Genomic DNA, 16,613 nt, shown 5'->3' with positions numbered 1-16,613 from the left:
TAGGGTGGTAAGAATCTCCACAGTAGATCAATGGGAATCATGCGTGTTATCACTTAATTGTGGCAATCAATTTGTGGATATTAGCAGTGATGGTGCAACATCCCAACTGGTTACTAGGGAAATGTTGAAAGCAGTTCCTGGTCACAGCACAGAGGGTACAGGGGCATGCTGAGATTCAACTTAGGGTGCAATTATCAGAATCCTCAAAAGAGGGTCTGGATCGGGTTATGGGAGCCTGGTGAGTAACACACACTCCTTGGCAATAAAACAGAGTGTGTACCCCCTCCTGTGAACTAAAGTTATATTTTGAACAGAGAAACAGAAGTGGAAGCCCTTTTGCAAACTAAATTCAGGACCTGGCAATTAGGAAGGCAAATGGGGCGATATTGTGGAGTTCGAGGAGTCTCTTATACGCTTTATCTCATTGCCAGGAATATCATCCTATTGGTCTCTGACATAAGCTTGTTCTTCTGTCAATTTTGGGGGAGAGGGAAGGGTTTGGAGTTTATCTAGGTTTAAAGTCAATATTTGAATGTAGTGACAGCATGGCCGGTGCCAGTTTCACTGTGGGAAGCGATTGGCATTTTTCCTTTAAATCACAATTCAGTCCCTGTTTCCTCAATGTTGCTTTTGGGAACACTGTTCGTGTGAGAAAATGGACAGTGTTCTCACAAGACGCCAGAGGCTCTGCAGGATTGCACACCACTTCAACGATTGGAGCACACCTGCCCATTTTAGGGGTTCGGGTCACCTAGACAGGACAGCAAAATAAATATTCACCTTGCAGTAGTAATATGTAGAATCGCTGCCACATACATACGAGTGTCCCACCAATGAAAAAGAAAGGCTGTTGGTGAAATAAATTTTGGATTTACACTTCACCAGATCAACTTACAAGTCATCCTAAAGTTATGTGCCCGGTTGCCTACGGGCCTGGTTTGCGCTATACAAATAAAATAAATACAAATAAAGACAGCGATGTGAGGCACCATGCACTTTAAAAGTTCATCTAGCCCCTGAAGAAAATCCCAACCAGATTGGAGATTGAAACATGTCGAGCAGTGTCATAGGAATTGCAATATGATTCACCATTGATGGGGAAAATTACCACAGTTTCTTTTTTTCTATTTATATTTTTGACAATCAATGTGTTTCTGTGATTATGTACTGTGCCTTCTTATTGTGGTGCTAGGTTTCACACTGAGAGGTGAATTGTCTTGTGATTGTTACAGTAATGTGATTTATCATTTGGTAAATGAGATGGATATGTCCTGTTTTGCCATTTGATGGATTCATATATTTTTGCATTTATTACAATATATTTTACATTAGGTTTTTTGTAATCAATTGAAAAAAAAAGTGTCTGAAGGTACATTTGTTTTCCTAAGACACCACTAGGAGTAAGGGTTACTAAAAGGTGTTCTCTCTGAATACTCGGGTCACATTTCTAAAGTAATGGCTGTTGGATATATTATTCATGTTTGGGCCAAAACAGATTTGCCCAAATGTAATGGAGTCATCAGTGATTACATAATAGACTGGTCATGCATGTGTCTGATTGGTGACAAGCTGCTGACCTAGTGTCAAACCCCTGCCGTTATCATTTGTATATGGAAATCGGGAGCTTCCATGTAACTAATGTAGTCATTTCTGAATAAAATGGTAGAACACATATACATGTTCCGGATGATTAGAATATCCATTTTAAAATGTTTGTTCACCAAGCCTGTGTTTTTTTCCTAATGTTTTGGATGCTAAAATGTCCTAAATAAAAATGAATAGATGGCACTTTAAAGTCATTTAATTTACTAATTAAGTTAACATCACTGCTACAGAGTAGTCTTCTTGTTACATGTGATGCCTGCGATTGGGAACGTGTTGAAACTAATAATGTGCATCTCCTTTTATGTTATTAGGTGACTGATGCCCCAGAAATACAACAGTGATTGTTCGATTGCCTGGACTATCTAAGTGAAAAGCTTCATTGTTACAATATGCAATTTCCAGGCATCTTAGAAGTGTGCAAATTTGTGGTCCAGTTGTCTTTTCAGAGTATTCAGGAATTGATATTGAGAAGCATGTTGGATACATGATGGCTTCCATCCATGCAACCCCTTCGTGGTAACATCCAGTAACCAAGCTAGATCATTCTGTAAATCCTGTGGAGAGGGATAGCTAGCACTAAAATGACAATGTGTTATGTGCAGTAAGAAAAGCATTTCTCATTTGTGCTCTGAATTTGGAAAAGGTTCAGTTAAAAGGGTCCTGTCATTAAGCACCTGACAAAATAAACTGGCACAAAACTTTACACATGCATAGAATGTTGGAGCAATTGCCATCTCAAGAACCTACGTATTGCCCACATGAGGACATAGGTGAAAAACCTTGTCAGTGCACTGAATTAGAGAATAGCGTCCATTTGCATAATCCACCTATGTGCCAGCAGCAAATGCATACAGATGAGAAACCTCATGAGTGCACTGAATGTGGGAAAGGATTTGCTCAGAAACCACACCTTACTATCCACCAAAGAACACAGTGTGTTGAATGTGGGAAAGGGTTTGCTCGGAAGGCACATCTTGTCCGCCACCAGACAACACATACATGCAAGAAATTACATACCTGCAGTGAATGTGGGAAAGGCTTTGCTAGAAAGGGAGAGCTTACTATCCACCAGAGAACACATACAGGTGAGAGACCTTATGAGTGCACTGAATGTGGTAAAGATTTTACTCATAAGGGACATTTTATTAGCCATCAGAGAACACCTACAGGTGACAAACCTTATAAGTGCACTTAATGTGGAAAAGGTTTTGCTCGGAAACAAGTCCTTATTAACCACCAGAGAACACATACAGGTCAGAAACCATATGGGTGCATTGAATGTGTGAAGGGGTTTACTAGGAAGATGTATCTTATTAGACACCAGATTAGACATACAGGTGAGAAACAGAATGTGGAAAAGGGTTTGCTACAAAGCAAGAGCTTACTATCCACCGGAGAACACATACAGGTGGGAAGCCTTACGAGTGCACTGAATGTGGGAAAGGTTTTGTTCGGAAGGGGCTCCTTATTAACCACCAGAGAATACATACAGGTGAGAAATTACATGTCTGCAGTGAATGTGGGAAAGGATCTGCTACAAAGCGAGAGCTTACTATCCACCATAGAACACATACAGGAGAGAAACCTTATGAGTGCACTGAATGTGGGAAAGGTTTTGCTTGGAAACAATACCTTATTTACCACCATAGGAGACATACAGGTGGGAAACCTTATCGGTGCACTGAATGTGGAAAATGCTTCAGTCAGAACAGTCACCTTATTAGGCACCAGACAAAACATGCATGCCTGGGTCTATTTCAGCGTAGTGATCGTGGCACAGGATGTTATCTGCCATGAGACAGGACATGCAGATGGTGACATCTCTTCTGAAATTGAAGGTACTTCTGAGAGAAGGAAGTGCTTCTACAGTGCTACTGAGTTTGGCATGGCTGTTGACTACACTGAACACTGTGAAGAACCTGCCTCCACAGCTGTTCTCAGTTTCCTTTGGCACACCAATGTTGGCTGATTATGATTGTTGAATCACTGCTGTTTGAAATGACTCTCTTCTGGATATTCAGAAGGTAGACTTTACCTTCTGTGCAAAGGTAGCCATCTATGAAACACTTTGCCTGAGGACCTCTTGCAAATTAATGGGCACCAACATTTGGAAAAGCTTATTGACTTATTGGTTGAGTCAATAACTATAGACTCTCATTGTATGTATGGGCTTTCCCTTGGGACCCGGGCTCTGACCTTAAGGTGATGATTCCCCCTCCCCCCAAGCTCTTGGCTTAGCTAAGGTCTAGCGCCCTTCTTATGCGACAGGGAAGCTCCCATCTACTGAACTGGAACCCAGAGGACGTCTCCTCTCGTCTCTTTCAGTACCAATATTATGCTCTTACTACATAGATTCTAAACGTGGATTCGGAGGGACTCGGAGTGCATTTCCTTTTCCAACTTAATTGCACAGCTCTATCAATGTACAACCCTTAAAACGTACTACTTACTCCCAGGTTCACAACACATCCACGGCAGTTCCTGTCACGTCTAATGCACATATATCGAGATATAGAAGGTTTTCACAAAACAGAAAGGCTTCAGTGAAAGAGGCATAATATGCATTACATAACAGTGTTATCGATTGACATTTCATTGTACCAACGTCTTAAAGCCAAGAATGACTACCGATGTAAAAAAGGAAGTATTTATTTACACATATCAAAATCCCTCATGCATTCTCTCTAGAATAACACAATATTCCAACTCTCCAAGTTCACGTAGAATTCAAACACATTTGTTTGTCTGTTAAGCATCAAGTCTCATCTTATTTAATCAAACCAATCGACTTTTCTTTTTTAAAGGTTTGTAATAAAAAGGTTTGTAAAACAATCTATCTACTTCTTAAGTCAAGGACATTCGAATAATGAGTTCTTAGCACAATACTAAATTATCAGTTCTTAGCTAGATGCTAACTTATCCATTCTTAACTTGATGTTAATTCAATTATCAGTTCTTAGCTTGATACTAAATTATCAGCTCTTAGCTAGATGATAATTTATTCGTTCCTAACTTGATGTTAATTAAATTATCAGTTCTTATCTAGATGCTCTGAAGCAACTTGCTGAAATATCTATGTAGGTCCAAAGTCAAGGACTCTATTACGTCATACTTGCTTTTGTCCTGGCATAAGCAACCTACTGCTTATTCCTTTAACACAGAAAATAAAATGGAGTTGACTTCACAGCCTGTGGGGTGTATGCATTTGAGGTTCCTGCACTGCCCTTCTCAAAGCTACATGTATAAACATGTTTGCATGCATGTATGAATGAATAAGCTCTTTTGAATTGCTAAGCGCTTTGCTATAATAAATGGTTACACATACAAGCTCACATGTTGCTGTGTAGCTACTTTTGCAATACAAGGCTATTATAGGCCACTAGAGCATAAAGCATTTTAAGTTTACTCTCTACTGGTTCTTAGCACTACTTTAATATAGGCGGTCAAGCTGCATGTTGAAGTGGTCTGCCGTGGTCCGCCAGAGGACGTTGAGGGACGTAAATTGATCCTAGCCTGGTTTACAGGCCCTGTTGGCTGAAGGTACAGTGCTCAGTGACTGCTAAATCTGGGGCCGCTCTATCGCTGCTTGCTGCTTGCTGTACATTATGCAGGGTCTACTCAGCGGCAAACTAACAGGGTTTAATTCAGTGCAGTTGGGGCGTCTTTGGGGGACGGCGTTTTGAGCTCAGAAAAGCTAATGTCCCCCCTGTTGGATGTTCAAATTATGTATAAGGGTGGGCAATATGCCTATAGGGGACCATCCTTTGCCAGCTGTGAACTCCCCTCACATGTGTGCCCCACGCAGGGCATCTGTGACGGCTGGTAATACTACCGGGCTAAAGAGTGCTGATGGGTCGTGCTCATTTACCCACGTGGACCCAGAGGATCTATTAGACCACATGAGTACGAACTTTGTGTCGGATGTTTCAATTTTTCCTCCGGTTGTTTCTTCCGAGCTCACTAAAAGTGTGCACTTATCCCTGGGGGGTCGTTCAGTGCAGCCTCATTTGGGAAGCCCCTTTCTCTCCAGACAAGGAATTGATGAGATTCAGCTCTGTAAGCGCCCCCCTCCACAGTGTGTGTCCTTACTGCCTGAGGGTGATGTTTTTCCTACGATATGTCATGAATCGCCTAACTTGACTGATGCCCATAACCCTTAAAATCAGCCTGGCCCTACCTCACGCTGTTCATCACCTTCCTCTGATGTGATGCTGAACTAGGACCTCAAAAATTGTTTAACTCTGAGACATGATCATCAGGCTCAAGAGGAGCCAGTAGTCGATGCTTTTTCTTTTTCTGTTCTTTCAAGATATTGGATAATATTGACCAAGGTCACAATTTAAATATGTATGAATTGAGAGAAGCGCGGTCATCCTTAAAAGTCTTACTTGCAAAGGTCAATTTTATTGAAGGTTTTATTTTGGCCTTAAGGCTTAAGCGCCCCCAGAGTTATTTGTAAGAATTCCTTCATTGGAGGAGCTCTTACAGTTTCTAACTTGGTTTCTGTTGCCGCTCAAACCTCTCTGGCCGATCTTAGTCCATCTTTGGTAATGTTGGGGGAGCCACCAATTGTGTTTGAGGTGGAGGTCACGAGCACACAAGGCCCAGCACACAAGTTCATTGAAACTCAAGCTCCTGTGGGTTTTAAGCACTAGTTCAGCCACCTCTGCCAGAGATCGGGGGTGAGGGGGCTTGTTGTCTTCTGCCATGGTAGCTAATGTTGGTGAGCCAGTAGCGTCTGTTGAGGTTTGTCGGAAAATAAAAAAGAAATCCAAGACTACTAAAAGATCTAGCCTAGTGCCCCCTTTAAATAATAAAGGCTCTCTTAAGTTCTTATGATCAATTAAGGCCCAGACTGAAGTCTTCTCTGATGATTTTGAGTCCCCTAGAGGGTCTTGTGCACGCCCTCAAATTCTTTGGCATATGTATCCCCCCTTGAGGTGTAGGGTAAGCGCAAGCAAAGGTATGGTCCATGTTCAGGGTCGGGAGGCTGTTGCTGGCCAGTCCTGTCCTCCTAACCCTGATGTGAATAGAAAATCGCTGAACACATCTTATCTTAAACCGAAAACTGCAGCAGTGGCCTTTGAAGGTTGGATGTTGTCTCCTTTTCCACATAGTCAATTGAGTCTGATGAGTAGGCCCTGCTTTCCTTCATTCTGGAGGAATGTGAGCCTCTGGCTCAGACTTTGGTATCAGAAAAGGAGAGTGTAAGGGCCACAGGTAGATGTCCCTAAAACCTGTCCTTGTTAGATTGCAGCCGACTGCTCCCTCCTTTGAGCCACCCATGGAAACTTCCAAGTTATTGTCTGGGGTACCTGCACATTTCTCTACCATGGAAGCGAGGAGAGTATTCTTGTTGCAGCCGTTCGGGTCCAGAGGCTTGCCAATGGGGCTTGATAGGGCGCCTAAGGGTCCATCTGGGGGTTCTCTCTTTAGACTGCCGTTATGGTTGGTGCCATTGGTTGAGGACGGCTGTTACACTCATGCCTGAAACGCACATTTAAGGTCAAAGAGCTCTATCCGTTGAATCGGCAGTATATTTTAGCTCTGTTTGGTGAGATAACAAGCCTACAATCGCTGACTTCAAAGGACATTGCTAGAGTTTCCTTTCTGGATTTTAGGCGTGTGGACATGGTAAAAATTGGCTTTTACTCTAAGCTTATTAAAAAACTTGTTGTGGCTGAAGCTGAATATTTGTTAAACATGGGCTACTCCTTGTGCGAGGACTGGTCATACGCTACTCCTAAGGGGCTTACCCAGGGACGAGATGGTGGACCTGAACTTAATCCACGTGAACCTCTAACTATAAATGTAAAATTGGCCCTCATAACTGCATCCAATGTTGGCTCTTCTCAGTCACACAATCATGTTGTGATGTATGATTGGTCACATATTATACATTCTTTGCATGAGCATAACCCACCACAAAGGGGTCCTGAATGAATTGCCCCTGCCAGGATTGTCTCCTGGAATAACCGTGGGTTCTGCCATCTCCTCTCTAACAAGGACCTATGGAAAGAGGCTGACTTGATTCGTATCTAAGAATGGTTTATGTTAGACACCCCACTCGTGGATGGGAGGCCATATGGTGGTTTAATTAGTGCCTGGCGTGTGTCCCCTGGCTCCAGTCGAAAATGTGCTTGTGGGACATCCTGACATTTTAGGTTGTAAAGTGACATGGTTGAACCCTTCTGATGAGGCTACAAGGGTGCTTATTGTGTTAAATATGTATTACAATCCTGTGTCGACTCTGTTGGCAGACTTTTCTATTACTAATGTATTTGACTTTTATCCTTTATTACCAAATGTGGGTTGATTGATTATGGGTGATTTTAACTCGGAATGTTTGGATGCCCATTGGTAGCCACCTGGGTCCACCAGATGTTTTTCAGCATCTGCAAAAATCTGAGGGCTACTGATTTGTGATTTTCTTGATAGCTTGGATCTTGTCCCTTTGAAGGGGAACATCTCGGGTGACGTCCCCCCTAACTGCTTGGACTGTTGGCTCCCATAGATCTACTTTGAATTTTATATTTATTTCTGCTTACATGCTTCCCAATTTTGACCATTTTGATGCAAGTCCCAAGACTTCTAGAGATCATTCGATGATTAGGGCAGGCTACGTAGGAATTTGTATAACTGGCCACTTGGCTCAGACTTTTACCTCTATTGAAATGAGCCCCCATAATCCTGCTGTAATTTGGTGACCCAAGTTAGCTGCCCGTTTTAACACTAAGATAGATCACGATCTAATGGGGGGTATTTATTGACGTGTCCTCATTCCGTCACCCCTCACATGCAGGATGTCCTTGTAGGATGGATCCTGTTGAGAAGCCTACATTCGGATCGTAACCATCTGGACTTTTCTCACAGGTTCAGTGCGGTGGTGTGGGCCAGGAAGAAAAAGCTGAGAGGGGAGATTAGGAAAGCTCGAACATCGGTCCTATCTAAGCTGAAGCAGGTTTACAGAAATTGGGCAAAGGGCCATCGTGCCTATTATTACAAAAAGATGCAGAGGACATGCCAGCAGTCCTGGCCTTAAGAGATTCGGCCAATCTAGGGCAAATGATACGAGGGGGTAATGTGCAATCTTCATTGCAGCATCAGCAGATTTCTGGCTATTTGTGGGAGACCTATTTTAGTAACTTGAATGCTCCCGTAAGTCTCCCAGTGCACTGTGTGCCTGCGTGTACGGGGGCATTTTCAGGTGCAGCGACTTGGGAGCTGATGGCTATTGACCTTGTGGGGATCTAGCTGGCTATTAGGAACGCTACGTCTTCGAATGCCCCTGGCCTTGAAGGCCTTTCCAACTTTAGATTAACATCAGACCCGTTACTATGGGCTGAGGTGTTGTTTCAATTGTTTGGGAATATTGTTGGGCAGGCCAGGTGCCCCTTGACTTGGAAGGAGGCTATTGTAGTGGTTATATTTAAAAAAAAAGAAAAAGGCGGCAGGGCGGGTCTGGGGAATTACTGCCCCATCTCCCTGTTGGATGCCACCTACAAGATCTTTTCAGGCTTTCTATTGCAAGCTCGAAAGATGGGCAGTTGATGCCGATAAGCTGGACCTCAATCAATCAGGCTTTCATAAGGGAACGAGTACAGCTTTGAACTGCCTTTTGATACAGCTTATGATGAACCAGGCCTTTAAGTCCCAGCGTACTTTGTTTCTCTCTTTTCCCGACATATCTAAGGCGTTTGATTGCGTTGATCACTCTAGGCTCTGGGGAATGCTTATGTCCTGGAGTTGTCCGGAGGCCCTGGTTCTCATGCTGGAGCTTTTGGCAAAGACATCAGACTAAAAGTGAGGCTGGATCAAAATGGTACTTACTCGGGGTGGATCTCTGTGGACCGCGGCTTAGACCAGGGGTGTGTGTTAGCACCTTTTCTGTTTAAGTTAAACATTTTTGGAATAAGGGCAGCATTAGCAGGCATTGTGGTCAATCCTCCGGGGTTGGGTCTTGTTAAAATCCATTATCTTCTTCATGCCAACGACCTTGTATTGCTTGATTATACTGCAATAGGCCTTCAAAAATCTTTGGCACTGGCGTATGATTCCTTCAGGGACCTCGGCCTGGAAATTAATATGACCAAGTCTAAGTTCCTGATTATTAATCGTAGGAAGATTTTGTTTGGTAGGCCTAACTTCGGATGGCACATTAATGGTAAGAGATTGGAGGAGGTTTGCGAGTTTAGGTATCTTGGGGTTGTGATTAAAGCCAACCTGTCCCTGTCTCTGGCTAATCAGGCCTTGAAGCTCAACATGATTTTGGCCGCCTCTCAGCTTCGCGTGCTTGACAGAAAATACGGCTGTTTTTCACTACTGCCGGCACTCAAAATGTATAATCAGGTGCTTGTTCCAAGGCTGACCTATGGGGCCAAGGTACATGAGGACGGCTTGGAGTGGGACAAGACGCAGCCCCTTATTTGTAAGCAACTTTTGGCCCTTCCAATGGGTACTCCATTTCCTGCGGTTCCGCACATTTTGGGCCAGACATCATTAGAGGCTAAGGTCCTTTAGCGAATAACTTTACTTCTGCGATCCACAATATTTACACTGGCCTCTACCTTATTTGTGCAACGGAATGCACTGTATAATCTGGGCAATTGTGTGCCTCTTAAGATTGGGTGAGTTGTGTGTTGTCCATGTTGAATGTGAGAGCAGTTTTGCTTAAATAATTAGAGCATAATCCAGCTAAGGTAAAAAAGACATTATTTGAAAGCGACCGGATTGAAAACAGGCAAAGGCTGCTCTCTGTTACAAGGATCTTTGAGCATTTCCCTTTGGATGTTAAACCCTTTAATTCCACCCAGAAATTCATCTTAAAACATGCCTTGATAAATCTCAAAGTTTTGGCTGCGCATAAAACTAAATTTGGTTCCAACAAATGATGTTTTAGGTACTTGGTCTTCTACGTCTAGTGAAGATGTAATATTGCGTAATACTATGGAATGGAGAATTAGAGTTCCTGGGGATTCGATGGATGGAAGCAGGAGCAAGGAGAGACTGTTGAGGGACGAGTGAAGGGAAGGAGTGGTCGACCACCATTCATATCCCCTTATATGTGTAGTAGTAACTTACTTTCAAGTAATAAATCCTTTCGTGATCAGTCTCCGTTCTCATGTTCATTGTTGCTGTATCCACGACACTACAGAAGACCGTCTGTGTCGTTTCTGTAGATCTACTAGTAAAACCCTGAAACATTTAATTGTTGATTGCTTGACTCTTACTGCTGTACGCGAAGAAGCCTTTACGCTATATTTTATTAGTCGCACTTCAATCACTTGTGAAATGCTGTGGTGCAACTTATTATTAAACCCGAAGGATCATTTGGAAATTACTGTGATGCATTTTTTAAAGTCGCTTTTGCCTTTAACTGATATGTCTTTGTTCTAAAATGGGTTTTCTGAACTGTATGCATGTCTTTTGACATTTTAAGAGGAATACTGTTTTATTATGCTTACTGTTTTATGTGGACATGTGTGTAAAGGTTCTTTTTTTGTAAACTAAATCACACAAATAAATAAAAATAGAATATAGAATGTCCTTTCTTCAGTGCACTACCTTTTACTTGCCCTTGTCACGCTAATGTTGGTTTACTATTATTAGGGGAACTCTGGCATGAAATGGTAGCTCCTATCCTGCAGGGTAGAATTGGTGAAGTCCCATTACAGGGGGAAACTGTTCTATGAATGATTTGCCAACATTGCCTATCATTAATGAGTAATCATGTGTATATCTGGTGCCTCAGGAAATATTCAGATGTGAAACTGCATAAGCAGAGTGAATGTGGGAAGCTTTTAGTATCCTCTTGGAGCCCTTGGTTGCCTGTGACAAAATTGACCATTAGATCTTCCTTGGTCTAAGAGATGTCTGCATCAGGGAATTCACTATTGACCATTACATCTTCCTTAGTCTAAGAGAGGCCTGCATCAGGGCTTCATCCGTTGACCATTAGATCTACCTTGGTCTAAGAGATGCCTGCATCAGGGACACGGACTAATTAGGATCTAATGGTCAATGCCTAAGATATCTCTGCATCTGGGACTCGGCCATTGACCATTAGATCTACTTTGGTCTAAAAGATGCCTGCATCAGGGCTTCATCCATTGACCATTATATATTCCTTGGTGTAAGAGATGCCGGCATCAGGAACTCAACCATTGACCATTAGATCGTCCTTGGTCTAAGAGATGCCTGCATCAGGGACTCAGACTAATTAGGATCTAATGGTCAATGGCTAAGATATGTCTGCATCAGGGACTCAGCCATTGACCATTAGATTTTCCTTGGTCTAAGAGATGCCTGCATCAGGAACTCAGCCATTGACCATTAGATCTTCCTTGGTTTAAGAGATGCCTGCATCAGGGACTCAGACTAATTAGGATCTAATGGTCAATGACTAAGATATGCCTGCATCAGGGACTCAGCCTTTGACCATTAGATCTTCCTTGGTCTAAGAGATGCCTGCATCAGGAACTCAGCCATTGACCATTAGATCTTCCTTGGTCTAAGAGATGCCTGCATCAGGGACTCAGACTAATTAGGATCTAATGGTCAATGACTAAGATATGCCTGCATCAGGGACTCAGCCTTTGACCATTAGATCTTCCTTGGTCTAAGAGATGCCTGCATCAGGAACTCAGCCATTGACCATTAGATCTTCCTTGGTCTAAGAGATGCCTGCATCAGGGACTCAGACTAATTAGGATCTAATGGTCAATGACTAAGATATGCCTGCATCAGGGACTCAGCCTTTAACCATTAGATCTTCCTTGGTCTAAGAGATGCCTGCATCAGGAACTCAGCCACTGACCATTAGATCTTCCTTGGTCTAAGAGATGCCTGCATCAGGAACTCAGACCAAGGAAGATCTAATGGTCAATGGCTAAGAGATGCCTGCATCAGGGACTCAGACTAATTAGGATCTAATGGTCAATGACTAAGATATGCTTGCATCAGGGACTCAGCCTTTGACCATTAATCTTACTTGGTCTAAGAGATGCCTGCCTCAGGGACTCTGCCTTTTCCTTTTTACAATCCTTCCAAGCTAATGGAACATAAGCAGGTATGATGCGTCATTTGATATCAGAGTCCCTGATTAACAGGATGTGGTGTGCCCTAGGGTTCGGCCTTATCCTCTCTCCTTGACATGTTCTCTTCTGCCTGTGGCCTGACTAATCTACTCCTACAGATTCCGACTCTGCAGTCGCAACCCTCTGATCCTCTTACACTTATTTGGGAGCTCAGCAAAGGTATCACTAACTTTCAGAGCTGTCTGATAACTGAACAGGTGACTGGTTTCTCACTGACTAAGCTGAGCTCTTCCAAATCTGTATATTGGGTGTTGGGTTTGCACCAGGCACTTGACATGCTTCCCTGTCCTTCCTCCGAGCTTGGCGCTCATGCCATTTACCTGGGTGTCAGAATTGACTGTGTGCTCTCACTTGCCTCTCGGACGCCCCAGGTTGGTCACCAGTTTATTTCCACATTAAGTTGTAGAATAACGTCCCTTTTCTTAACCTTTATACTCTGATGTCAGTTGCTATAACGCTAATTATTTCCAGATTAGATTATGGCAATTCAATTTTTTCCGAGTTCCCTGGCATATGTGACTAACTTCAGGTGGCACAGAAAGTGCCAACCTCCTGCTTCTTTCAGGCGTTGAGAAATGTGGCCACATCACACTGTTTCATTACAGTCCACAATGGCTGCCTGTGACCTCTCACATTGGGTCTAAGGTGTTGTCTAGCACATTGTGCCTTTTATGGCCAACGTCCCCCCTTTCTGCATTGATATGATATTTATAACACGCCTATACACAAGTGTCACAAGGTGCGGCGAGGCAAAGGAGGGGAAGCAGAGGGAGGACAAAGACAACGATCTTACTTGGCCTAGTGACATTGAGATTGCACAAGTGCAAGGCAGGGGGCGGAGGAGTGCCAGGGGAAGGAGAGGATAGGAGAGTGCCTTACAAGGGATCAATACCAACAAGTAGTGCAGCCAGCAGGTGGCAAGTGCGAGGGTTAAACTGCAGACAGCAGGTGTCCAATAAGTGCAGGTAATGGGACTGTTTGTGCAAGGGATGCCAGGAGGCAGTGCACGTGTGCAACTGGGCGGGCAGGGACTTGGGTCGGAATTCATTCTGAGGGTAGCCAGGTGACCAGTCCAGTGTCAGACAGGAGATCAGCAGGGGAGAGCAAGAGAGAACGGCGGAAGCAAAGAGGAAGGACTTGAGGTGCTTCCAGAACCGGAGATGGTTCTGCTCAAGTTTGAGAGAGGCAGGGAGGCTGTTCCAGAGGGAGGCGCCTGCCGAAGAAAGAGATCTACTCCCAACTCATTGTTTGGAGAAGCGACTGACCCTCAAGGAGTTGGAGGTGGAGGGGCGAAGAGCTTGAGTAGGAAGATCAATCCAAGGTGAGAGAGGCAGAAGAGGCGGTAGAGGGGAGCCTGAAAACGAGCTTAGTGTCATCCGCATAGCACTGAAAGTTGAAGCAGAGAGCAGCAATGTAGTGGGCGAGAGATGCCAGGTATTGGTTGAACAGCCTGGAATAAAGGTTAGATCCTTGGGGAACACCACAGGTAGAGAGTGAGAAAGAGGAGAGAAGGACCCAAGTTGGTTCTAGGAGGGTTGGTCCGAGAGGAAAGAGGTAAACCAAACCAGGGCTGTTTGGCCAGGGAGACACCTTCAGGTTTCTCACAGACTTCTGCAAGTTCCTGGAGAAGCCCTACCTGTGGAGTGGTGTCCCTGAGGTGAGACTAGATCTGCTCAGCCAACCTCCCTCAGATCAGCCAGTCATCCAAGTACGGGAATACGTGGACACTGGATCTCCTAAGGTGAGCTGCGATTACTGCCATGAGCTTAGTGAAAACCCTTGGTGCGTAGGTCAACCCTAAGGGGAGCACCTTGAACTGATAGTGCTTGTCTCCTATGAGGAACCTCATGAACCACCTGTGCTTCTGATATATGGGCACATGGAAATAAGTGTCCTGAAGATCTATGGACACCAGCCAACTAGCGAGTGTGCATAATTTCACTATCTTGAATGTCTTTCCTCAGGAACTTCTTGAAGGCCTTGAGGTCCAAAATGGGACGGAGACCTCCTCCCTTTTTGGGTAACAAAGGAAAATACCGGGAATACCAGCCTGACGATCTCTGCTCGGACGGTACCTCTTTCACGGCACCCTTCAACAACAGGGCCCACTGTTCTTCCTGGAGATCCTGTTCCGGTTGGCATGGAGGTTTTCTTAAGAAGGGCAGACAGCCCCACTGCACCAGCTCCAGGGCGCAGGCATTGGAGGTAATCTCCCACCATTGGGGCCAATGCTCGGACAGCCGTCCTCCAACCACCGAGTTTTGGGAGGGGAAACAAAACTGCTTTGAGAATGGAGCTCTCTGGAAGCCCCTCTGCCCCTGTGGGTGAGAAATACTTTTGCCCCTGCCTGGTTTGTGGGAGCTGCGCCTCCTGCCATAAGTGACATAATGTATGTAGCCCCTGCCCCTAGAAACAAAGCCAAAAGGCAGGATTGGCCGGCTGCGCAGCTAGGCCCAGCGATTTTGTGGCAAGCTTCGACTCCTTGAACATCTCCCGGGGTTCATCTGCCTTTGAACCGAAGAGGAAATCCCTGTCAAAAGGATCCAGCAACCTATTCTGGATATTAGGGAAAAACCACGAGGAGCACAGGTAGGCCTGCTCCTAAGTACCACTGCCGACCCCATGGATCTGCCAATGCTGTCTGCCATGACCAGGCCTCCTTGTAACAACTGCTTGGCCACCTCCTTCCCATCATCCACCAGCTGTGTAAAACCATCTTGCAGCTCCCCCTCAGGGATATACTGGGCTGTGTGCTCCATCGCCTTCCAGAGGCCAAAGGAGTATTTGGGAAACCCACATGAAACATTAGTGGCCTTAAGGCCATGCTGCCAGAGGTGAATATTTTCTTAGCAACCGCATCCACTCTCATGCCCTCACTGTCAGGAGGCAGATTTGAGGTATACTAAAGTGCCCTGGTGGAGACCATGGCCGCCTGTACAACTAATCCCTCTGGGGAAGGATGAGAGAACAAAAAGGATGGATATCCTCTTGCTGGCCTGTACTTGCCAGTCAACGTAGAGCTAGCTGCAGGGATAGAGCAGGGCAGCTGGAACAAGGAGGTGACTGGTTCGGCTATAGCCTGTTTCAGTGGCATAGTGGCACCTTCTTCCAAGATATCAGTCAACTGATACCCCTGGTCTGGCACTGCGGAAGTGTCAATCATTCTGTCTACCAGAAACCTGAATTTAGCATGGCCATGAGTGTATGGCTGAGTCTGTTGTAACTCAGCATCCAGGGATTTGTCAAACCCAATGGCATCATGCAGCCCTTGAACCAATGACAGGAGGTCTGCCTGGTCGTCAAAATAAACAACTGCACTAGCCCATGAATATATAGGGTCGATGTCGCCATGATCGTCCCCGTCAATATCTGCGCCATGGAGCTGAAGAAATCAGTCTGGGCAAGCAGGACAAAGGGTTGATTGCTGATACTCATGTCGGTTGCTTATCCTTTGACGTCGGAGTGGCTGCCGATGCTGGTCGAGCGTTGAGAGCTGAGGGTGCCTCGAGAAGGATCAAGGCCTGTGGCTCACGGGAAGGTCCTGGTTTTGAAGACTGGGCCAACTTCTTCGGCACCGAGCCTGGAGGCTCTACTTACGCTGGTGGGGTCAGTATCAGCACTTGCATGGGGTTGGGATTACCGAGCGCCACTGAAGCCACCTCGTTTGTTGAGGTAATACATGGCCACTGTGTTGTCCATCAGGATCAACACAGTCTTGTGTTTTACATAGGGGAAGAAAGTGACCAAGGCCCGCCTGATCACTCCCAACTCAAGCAAGTTGATGTGCTTCCGAGAATCCACAGAAGACAGTCCGCTCACCATAGGATCTGACAAGTGAGCACCCCATCCGGTCAGAGATGTGTCTGTGTCCATCGTCACCTGGGGCCAAGGTTGCTGAAACAATGCGTGTTT

The 16,613-nt window shown here is 44.9% G+C and overlaps 1 protein-coding gene and 1 pseudogene across 1 annotated transcript in view; one reads left to right on the top strand and one right to left on the bottom strand.

Annotated features, from left to right (window-relative positions):
- LOC138498490 (zinc finger protein 84-like) overlaps positions 1-11,116 on the top strand; it is an 81,057-nt pseudogene extending 69,941 nt beyond the window's left edge.
- LOC138498499 (zinc finger protein 850-like) overlaps positions 1-16,613 on the bottom strand; it is a 441,476-nt gene that overhangs the window by 315,389 nt on the left and 109,474 nt on the right. The window lies entirely within an intron of this gene.

Source organism: Ambystoma mexicanum, chromosome 5q, assembly GCF_040938575.1.
Source record: "Ambystoma mexicanum isolate Mex_15411 chromosome 5q, UKY_AmexF1_1, whole genome shotgun sequence".
Lineage (NCBI taxonomy): Eukaryota > Metazoa > Chordata > Amphibia > Caudata > Ambystomatidae > Ambystoma > Ambystoma mexicanum.
Note: the sequence above shows the minus strand (reverse complement) of the source record. Positions and strands in the feature narration are given on the sequence as shown.